Here is an 8,468-nt window from a genome sequence, read left to right as displayed (position 1 = left end):
GCACAAGTTTGAGGTGGGGACAACTTCGGTGTGGGGTCCATCCTTCGATATAAGGATTTTTTGCAGTCAGGGCCAGGGGCCCCTGGGCACATCCTTTTTCCATTTTCCCTGGGAAGGAAAACTCAGCAGTCCAGGTTCCTCATGTCAGTTTGTAGGGCTCCCTTGGGTCTATCAGGGCAGCACAATTTTGAGGTGGGGACAACTTCGGTCTGGGGTCCATCCTTCGATATAAGGATTCTTTGCAGTGAGGCCCCTGGGCACATCCTTTTTCCATTTTCCCTGGGAAAGAAAACTCAGCAGTCCACGTTCCTGATGTCAGTTTGTAGGGCTCCCTTGGGTCTATCAGGGCAGCACAAGTTTGAGGTGGGGACAACTTCGGTGTGGGGTCCATCCTTCGATATAAGGATTCTTTGCAGTGAGGCCCCAGCCCAGCGCCAGGGGCCCCTGGGCACATCCTTTTTCCATTTTCCCTGGGAAAGAAAACTCAGCAGTCCAGGTTCCTGATGTCAGTTTGTAGGGCTCCCTTGGGTCTATCAGGGCAGCACAAGTTTGAGGTGGGGACAACTTCGGTGTGGGGTCCATCCTTCGATATAAGGATTTTTTGCAGTCAGGGCCAGGGGCCCCTGGGCACTTCCTTTTTCCATTTTCCCTGGGAAAGAAAAGTCAGCAGTCCAGGTTCCTGATGTCAGTTTGTAGGGCTCCCTTGGGTCTATCAGGGCAGCACAAGTTTGAGGTGGGGACATCTTCGGTGTGGGGTCCATCCTTCGATATAAGGATTTTTTGCAGTCAGGGGCCCCTGGGCACATCCTTTTTCCATTTTCCCTGGGAAAGAAAACTCAGCAGTCCAGGTTCCTGATGTCAGTTTGTAGGGCTCCCTTGGGTCTATCAGGGCAGCACAAGTTTGAGGTGGGGACAACTTCGGTCTGGGGTCCGTCCTTCGATATAAGGATTCTTTGCAGTGAGGCCCCTGGGCACATCCTTTTTCCATTTTCCCTGGGAAAGAAAACTCAGCAGTCCAGGTTCCTGATGTCAGTTTGTAGGGCTCCCTTGGGTCTATCAGGGCAGCACAAGTTTGAGGTGGGGACAACTTCGGTGTGGGGTCCATCCTTCGATATAAGGATTCTTTGAAGTGAGGCCCCAGCCCCGGGCCAGGGGCCCCTGGGCACATCCTTTTTTCATTTTCCCTGGGAAAGAAAACTCAGCAGTCCAGGTTCCTGATGTCAGTTTGTAGGGCTCCCTTGGGTCTATCAGGGCAGCACAAGTTTGAGGTGGGGACAACTTCGGTGTGGGCTCCATCCTTCGATATAAGGATTTTTTGCAGTCAGGGCCAGGGGCCCCTGGGCACATCCTTTTTCCATTTTCCCTGGGAAAGAAAACTCAGCAGTCCAGGTTCCTGATGTCAGTTTGTAGGGCTCCCTTGGGTCTATCAGGGCAGCACAAGTTTGAGGTGGGGACAATTTCGGTGTTGGGTCCATCCTTCGATATAAGGATTTATTGCAGTCAGGGCCAGGGGCCCCTGGGCACATCGTTTTTCCATTTTCCCTGGGAAAGAAAACTCAGCAGTCCAGGTTGCTGATGTCAGTTTGTAGGGCTCCCTTGGGTCTATCAGGGCAGCACAAGTTTGAGGTGGGGACAACTTTGGTGTGGGGTCCATCCTTCGATATAAGGATTTTTTGCAGTCAGAGCCAGGGGCCCCTGGGCACATCCTTTTTCCATTTTCCCTGGGAAAGAAAACTCAGCAGTCCAGGTTCCTGATGTCAATTTGTAGGGTTCCCTTGGGTCTATCAGGGCAGCACAAGTTTGAGGTGGGGACAACTTCGGTGTGGGCTCCATCCTTCGATATAAGGATTTTTTGCAGTCAGGGCCCGGGGCCCAGGGCCAGGGGCCCCTGGGCACATCCTTTTTCCATTTTCCCTGGGAAAGAAAACTCAGCAGTCCAGGTTCCTGATGTCAGTTTGTAGGGCTCCCTTGGGTCTATCAGGGCAGCACAAGTTTGAGGTGGGGACAACTTCGGTGTGAGGTCCATCCTTCGATATAAGGATTCTTTGCAGTCAGGGCCAGGGGCCCCTGGGCACATCCTTTTTCCATTTTCCCTGGGAAAGAAAACTCAGCAGTCCAGGTTCCTGATGTCAGTTTGTAGGGCTCCCTTGGGTCTATCAGGGCAGCACAAGTTTGAGGTGGGGACAACTTTGGTGTGGGGTCCATCCTTCGATATAAGGATTTATTGCAGTCCAGGCCAGGGGCCCCTGGGCACCTCCTTTTTCCATTTTCCCTGGGAAAGAAAACTCAGCAGTCCAGGTTCCTGATGTCAGTTTGTAGGGCTCCCTTGGGTCTATCAGGGCAGCACAAGTTTGAGGTGGGGACAACTTCGGTGTGGGGTCCATCCTTCGATATAAGGATTCTTTGCAGTCAGGGCCAGGGGCCCCTGGGCACATCCTTTTTCCATTTTCCCTGGGAAAGAAAACTAAGCAGTCCAGGTTCCTGATGTCAGTTTGTAGGGCTCCCTTGGGTCTATCAGGGCAGCGCAAGTTTGAGGTGGGGACAACTTCGGTGTGGGGTCCATCCTTCGATATAAGGATTTTTTGCAGTCAGGGCCAGGGGCCCCTGGGCACATCCTTTTTCCATTTTCCCTGGGAAAGAAAACTCAGCAGTCCAGGTTCCTGATGTCAGTTTGTAGGGCTCCCTTGGGTCTATCAGGGCAGCACAAGTTTGAGGTGGGGACATCTTTGGTGTGGGGTCCATCCTTCGATATAAGGATTCTTTGCAGTCAGGGCCAGGGGCCCCTGGGCACATCCTTTCTCCATTTTCCCTGGGAAAGAAAACTCAGCAGTCCAGGTTGCTGATGTCAGTTTGTAGGGCTCCCTTGGGTCTATCAGGGCAGCACAAGTTTGAGGTGGGGACAACTTCGGTGTGAGGTCCATCCTTCGATATAAGGATTCTTTGCAGTCAGGGCCAGGGGCCCCTGGGCACATCCTTTTTCCATTTTCCCTGGGAAAGAAAACTCAGCAGTCCAGGTTCCTGATGTCAGTTTGTAGGGCTCCCTTGGGTCTATCAGGGCAGCACAAGTTTGGGGTGGGGACAACTTCGGTGTGGGGTCCATCCTTCAATATAAGGATTCTTTGCAGTGAGGCCCCAGCCCAGGTCCAGGGACCCCTGGGCACATCCTTTTTCCATTTTCCCTGGGAAAGAAAACTCAGCAGTCCAGGTTCCTGATGTCAGTTTGTAGGGTTCCCTTGGGTCTATCAGGGCAGCACAAGTTTGAGGTGGGGACAACTTCGGTGTGGGGTCCATCCTTCGATATAAGGATTCTTTGCAGTGTGGCCCCAGCCCATGTCCAGGGGCCCCTGGGCACATCCTTTTTCCATTTTCCCTGGGAAAGAAAACTCAGCAGTCCAGGTTCCTGATGTCAGTTTGTAGGGCTCCCTTGGGTCTATCAGGGCAGCACAAGTTTGAGGTGGGGACAATTTCGCTGTTGGGTCCATCCTTCGATATAAAGATTTTTTGCAGTCAGGGCTAGGGGCCCCTGGGCACATCCTTTGGCCATTTTCCCTGGGAAAGAAAACTCAGCAGTCCAGGTTCCTGATGTCAGTTTGTAGGGCTCCCTTGGGTCTATCAGGGCAGCACAAGTTTGAGGTGGGGACAACTTCGGTGTGGGCTCCATCCTTCGATATAAGGATTTTTTGCAGTCAGGGCCAGGGGCCCCTGGGCACATCCTTTTTCCATTTTCCCTGGGAAAGAAAACTCAGCAGTCCAGGTTCCTGATGTCAGTTTGTAGGGCTCCCTTGGGTCTATCAGGGCAGCACAAGTTTGAGGTGGGGACAACTTCGGTGTGGGGTCCATCCTTCGATATAAGGATTCTTTGCAGTGAGGCCCCAGCCCAGTGCCAGGGGCCCCTGGGCACATCCTTTTTCCATTTTCCCTGGGAAAGAAAAGTCAGCAGTCCAGGTTCCTGATGTCAGTCTGTAGGGCTCCCTTGGGTCTATCAGGGCAGCACAAGTTTGAGGTGGGGACAACTTCGGTGTGGGGTCCATCCTTCGATATAAGGATTTTTTGCAGTCAGGGCCAGGGGCCCCTGGGCACATCCTTTTTCCATTTTCCCTGGGAAAGAAAACTCAGCAGTCCAGGTTCCTGATGTCAGTTTGTAGGGCTCCCTTGGGTCTATCAGGGCAGCACAAGTTTGAGGTGGGGACATCTTCGGTGTGGGGTCCATCCTTCGATATAAGGATTTTTTGCAGTCAGGGGCCCCTGGGCACATCCTTTTTCCATTTTCCCTGGGAAAGAAAACTCAGCAGTCCAGGTTCCTGATGTCAGTTTGTAGGGCTCCCTTGGGTCTATCAGGGCAGCACAAGTTTGAGGTGGGGACAACTTCGGTCTGGGGTCCATCCTTCGATATAAGGATTCTTTGCAGTGAGGCCCCTGGGCACATCCTTTTTCCATTTTCCCTGGGAAAGAAAACTCAGCAGTCCAGGTTCCTGATGTCAGTTTGTAGGGCTCCCTTGGGTCTATCAGGGCAGCACAAGTTTGAGGTGGGGACAATTTCGGTGTTGGGTCCATCCTTCGATATAAGGATTTATTGCAGTCAGGGCCAGGGGCCCCTGGGCACATCCTTTTTCCATTTTCCCTGGGAAAGAAAAGTCAGCAGTCCAGGTTCCTGATGTCAGTTTGTAGGGCTCCCTTGGGTCTATCAGGGCAGCACAAGTTTGAGGTGGGGACAACTTCGGTGTGGGGTCCATCCTTCGATATAAGGATTTTTTGCAGTCAGGGCCAGGGGCCCCTGGGCACATCCTTTTTCCATTTTCCCTGGGAAAGAAAACTCAGCAGTCCAGGTTCCTGATGTCAATTTGTAGGGTTCCCTTGGGTCTATCAGGGCAGCACAAGTTTGAGGTGGGGACAACTTCGGTGTTGGGTCCATCCTTCGATATATGGATTTTTTGCAGTCAGGGCCCGGGGCCCAGGGCCAGGGGCCCCTGGGCACATCCTTTTTCCATTTTCCCTGGGAAAGAAAACTCAGCAGTCCAGGTTCCTGATGTCAGTTTTTAGGGCTCCCTTGGGTCTATCAGGGCAGCACAAGTTTGAGGTGGGGACAACTTCGGTGTGGGGTCCATCCTTCGATATAAGGATTGTTTGCAGTCAGGGCCAGGGGCCCCTGGGCACATCCTTCGGTCACTTTCCCTGGGAAAGAAAACTCAGCAGTCCAGGTTCCTGATGTCAGTTTGTAGGGCTCCCTTGGGTCTATCAGGGCAGCACAAGTTTGCGGAGGGGACAACTTCGGTGTGGGCTCCATCCTTCGATATAAGGATTTTTTGCAGTCAGGGCTAGGGGCCCCTGGGCACATCCTTTTTCCATTTTCCCTGGGAAAGAAAAGTCAGCAGTCCAGGTTCCTGATGTCAGTTTGTAGGGCTCCCTTGGGTCTATCAGGGCAGCACAAGTCTGACGTGGGGACAACTTCGGTCTGGGGTCCATCCTTCGATGTAAGGTTTTTTTGCAGTGAGGCCCCAGCCCAGGGCCAGGGAACCCTGGGCACATCCTTTTTCCATTTTCCCTGGGAAAGAAAGCTCAGCAGTCCAGTTTCCTGATGTCAGTTTGTAGGGTTCCCTTGGGTCTATCAGGGCAGCACTAGTTTGAGGTGGGGACAACTTCGGTGTGGGGTCCATCCTTCGATATAAGGATTCTTTGCAGTCAGGGCCAGGGGCCCCTGGGCACATCCTTTTTCCATTTTCCCTGGGAAAGAAAACTCAGCAGTCCAGGTTCCTGATGTCAGTTTGTAGGGCTCCCTTGGGTCTATCAGGGCAGCACAAGTTTGAGGTGGGCACAACATTTGTGTGGGCTCCATCCTTCGATATAATGATTTTTTGCAGTCCAGGCCAGGGGCCCCTGGGCACATGCTTTTTCCATTTTCCCTGGGAAAGAAAACTCAGCAGTCCAGGTTCCTGATGTCAGTTTGTAGGGCTCCCTTGGGTCTATCAGGGCAGCACAAGTTTGAGGTGGGGACAACTTCGGTCTCGGGTCCATCCTTCGATATAAGGATTTTTTGCAGTCAGGGCCAGGGGCCCCTGGGCACATCCTTTTTCCATTTTCCCTGGGAAAGAAAACTCAGCAGTCCAGGTTCCTGATGTCAGTTTGTAGGGCTCCCTTGGGTCTATCAGGGCAGCACAAGTTTGAGGTGGGGACAACTTCGGTGTGGGCTCCATCCTTCGATATAATGATTTTTTGCAGTCCAGGCCAGGGGCCCCTGGGCACATCCTTTTTCCATTTTCCCTGGGAAAGAAAACTCAGCAGTCCAGGTTCCTGATGTCAGTTTGTAGGGCTCCCTTGGGTCTATCAGGGCAGCACAAGTTTGAGGTGGGGACAACTTCGGTGTGGGGTCCATCCTTCGATATAAGGATTTTTTGCAGTCAGGGCCAGGGGCCCCTGGGCACATCCTTTTTCCATTTTCCCTGGGAAAGAAAACTCAGCAGTCCAGGTTCCTGATGTCAGTTTGTAAGGCTCCCTTGGGTCTATCAGGGCAGCACAAGTTTGAGGTGGGGACAACTTCGGTGTGGGGTCCATCCTTCGATATAAGGATTTTTTGCAGTGAGGTCCCTGCCCAGGGCCAGGGGCCCCTGGGCACATCCTTTTTCCATTTTCCCTGGGAAAGAAAACTCAGCAGTCCAGGTTCCTGATGTCAGTTTGTAGGGCTCCCTTGGGTCTATCAGGGCAGCACAAGTTTGAGGTGGGCACAACTTTCGTGTGGGCTCCATCCTTCGATATAAGGATTCTTTGCAGTCAGGGCCAGGGGCCCCTGGGCACATCCTTTTTCCATTTTCCCTGGGAAAGAAAACTCAGCAGTCCAGGTTCCTGATGTCAGTTTGTAGGGCTCCCTTGGGTCTATCAGGGCAGGACAAGTTTGAGGTGGGGACAACTTCGGTCTGGGGTCCATGCTTCGATATAAGGATTTTTTGCAGTCAGGGCCAGGGGCCCCTGGGCACATCCTTTTTCCATTTTCCCTTGGAAAGAAAACTCAGCAGTCCAGGTTCCTGATGTCAGTTTGTCGGGCTCCCTTGGGTCTATCAGGGCAGCACAAGTTTGAGGTGGGGACATCTTCGGTGTGGGGTCCATCCTTCGATATAAGGATTTTTCTGCAGTCAGGGTCAGGGGCCCCTGGGCACATCCTTTTTCCATTTTCCCTGGAAAAGAAAACTCAGCAGTCCAGGTTCCTGATGTCAGTTTGTAGGGCTCCCTTGGGTCTATCAGGGCAGCACAAGTTTGAGGTGGGGACAACTTCGGTGTGGGGTCCATCCTTCGATATAAGGATTCTTTGCTGTCAGGGCCAGGGCCCCCCGGGCACATCCTTTTTCCATTTTCCCTGGGAAAGAAAACTCAGCAGTCCAGGTTCCTGATGTCAGTTTGTAGTGCTCCCTTGGGTGTATCAGGGCAGCACAAGTTTGAGGTGGGGACAACTTCGGTGTGGGGTCCATCCTTCGATATAAGGATTCTTTGTAGTCAGGGCCAGGGGCCCCTGGGCACATCCTTTGGCCATTTTCCCTGGGAAAGAAAACTCAGCAGTCCAGGTTCCTGATGTCAGTTTGTAGGGCTCCCTTGGGTGTATCACGGCAGAACAAGTTTGAGGTGGGGACAACTTCAGTGTGGGGTCCATCCTTCGATATAAGGATTTTTTGCAGTCAGGGCCAAGGGCCCAGGGCCAGGGGCCCCTAGGCACATCCTTTTTCCATTTTCCCTGGGAAAGAAAACTCAGCAGTCCAGGTTCCTGATTTCAGTTTGTAGGGCTCCCTTGGGTCTATCAGGGCAGCACAAGTTTGAGGTGGGGTTAGGGTTAGGGTTAGGGTTAGGGTTAGGCGGTTAGGGGGTTAGGGTTAGGGTTAGGGTTAGGGGGTTAGGGTTAGGGTTAGGGTTAGGGTTAGGGGGTTAGGAGGTTAGGGTTAGGGTTAGGGGGTTAGGGTTAGGGTTAGTGTTAGGGTTAGGGAGTTAGGGGGTTAGGGGGTTAGGGTTAGGGTTGGGGGGTTAGGGGGTTAGGGTTAGGGTTAGGGTTAGGGGGTTAGGGTGAGGGTTAGAGGGTTAGGGTTAGGGGGTTAGGGTTAGGTTTAGGGGTTTAGGGTTAGGGTTAGGGTTAGGGGGTTAGGGTTAGGGTTAGGGGGTTAGGGTTAGGGGGTTAGGGTTAGGGTTAGTGGGTTAGGGTTAGGGTTAGGGTTAGGGGGTTAGGGTTAGGGGGTTAGGGTTAGGGTTAGGGTTAGGGGGTTAGGGTTAGGGTTAGTGGGTTAGGGTTAGTGGGTTAGGGTTAGGGTTAGTGGGTTAGGGTTAGGGTTAGGGTTAGGGGGTTAGGGTTAGGGGGTTAGGGTTAGGGTTAGGGGGTTAGGGTTAGGGTTAGGGTTAGTGGGTTAGGGTTAGTGGGTTAGGGTTACGGTAAGGGTTAGGGTTAGTGTTAGGGTTAGGGTTAGGGTTAGGGTTAGGGGGTTAGGGTTAGGGTTAGG

Source organism: Lonchura striata, chromosome 29 (genome assembly GCF_050655825.1).
Source record: "Lonchura striata isolate lonStrDom1 chromosome 29, ASM5065582v1, whole genome shotgun sequence".
Taxonomy (NCBI): domain Eukaryota; kingdom Metazoa; phylum Chordata; class Aves; order Passeriformes; family Estrildidae; genus Lonchura; species Lonchura striata.
Note: the sequence above shows the minus strand (reverse complement) of the source record.